The following is a 1,314-nucleotide window of genomic DNA, read 5'->3' as shown; positions in this document are numbered from 1 at the left end:
TTTTTTGAGACAGAGTCTCGCCCTGTCCCCCAGGCCGGAGTACACTGGCATGATCTTGGCTCACTGCAATCTCCACCTCCCGGGTTCAAGTACTTCTCCTGCCTCACCTCCTGAGTAGGTGGGATTACAGTCATGCACCTCCACACCCAGCTAATATTTTGTATTTTTAATAGAGACAGGGTTTCACCATGTTGGCCAGGCTGGTCTCAAACTCCTGACTTTGTGTTCCATCTGCCTGTTGCCTCCCAAAGTGCTGGGATTACAGGTGTGAGCCCCGGTGCCTGGCCGGTTCACCTGCATTTTCTTCTGCCACCTGAAGATAACTGTTGGTCTGTCCTTGATCTCCATATCTGTCAGGGTACTTTCCTGCCAGAGATTTCACTGGAACTTACAGCTGCAATGATGTATGCATGTGCAATCAGCAGTCCTGTCAAGTTTACTTCTAAAATTTTGGGCTGGGCATGGTGGCTTGCACCTCTAATCCTAGCACCTTGGGAGGCCAAGACGGGAGAATTGCTTGAGTCGGGGAGTTCAAAGCCAGCCTGGGCAACGTAACAAGACTCCTGTCTCTACAAAAAATTGAAAGATTAGCTCAGTGTGGTGGTGCACATCTGTAGTACTGGCTACTTAGGAGGCCGAGGTGGGAGGATAACTTGAGCCCAAGAGGTTGATTGCACCACTGCACTCCAGCCTGGGTGACAGAGCAAGACCCTGTCTCAAAAATAATAAAATAAAATTTTGTCTTCAAAAATTCTCCTTTACTCCCCATTCCCACTGTACTCTTATGTACCCCACCTCTGCTCCTTTTTCTACACATAACTCAATGACTCGTCAGGGAGCATGGCCAGGGTATATTCCAGGATTTTTTTTTTTTTTGAGATCTTTTATTTTTTTTGAGACAGATTCTTGTTCTGTCTGCCCAGGCTGGAGTGCAGTGGTGCGATCTCGGCTCACTGCAACCTCCATCTCCCAGGTTCAAGCAATTCTCCTGCCTCAGTCTGCCAAGTAGCTGGGGTTGCAGGCACCTGCCACCATGCCCAACTAATTATTGTATTTTTAGTAGAGATGGAGTTTTGCCCTGTTGGCCAGGCTGGTCTTGAACTCCTGATCTCAAGTGATCCGCCTGCCTCAGCCTCCCAAAGTGCTGGGATTACAGGTGTGAGCCACCGCACCTGGCCCACCATCTCACTGTTAATCCCCATTAAAGGCCTCTTTCTTCAACCTATTCAGAGCCCCTCCTGGTGTATGGGCCTCTGTTCCCACTGAGCTCAAGTCTGTGCATTTCTTTTTTTTTTTTTTTTTTTTTTTTTTTTT

General features: G+C 48.1%; 1 protein-coding gene across 16 annotated transcripts in view; it reads left to right on the top strand.

The window, feature by feature from the left end:
• STYXL1 (serine/threonine/tyrosine interacting like 1) overlaps window positions 1-1,314 on the top strand; it is a 59,007-nt gene that overhangs the window by 23,124 nt on the left and 34,569 nt on the right. The gene's annotated exons all lie outside the window — the stretch shown is intronic.

Source organism: Cebus imitator, unplaced genomic scaffold (assembly GCF_001604975.1).
Source record: "Cebus imitator isolate Cc_AM_T3 unplaced genomic scaffold, Cebus_imitator-1.0 Scaffold82, whole genome shotgun sequence".
In the NCBI taxonomy this organism is placed as follows: Eukaryota; Metazoa; Chordata; class Mammalia; order Primates; family Cebidae; genus Cebus; species Cebus imitator.
The sequence above is the reverse complement of the archived record's forward strand: the minus strand, read 5'-3'. Positions and strand labels throughout refer to the sequence as shown.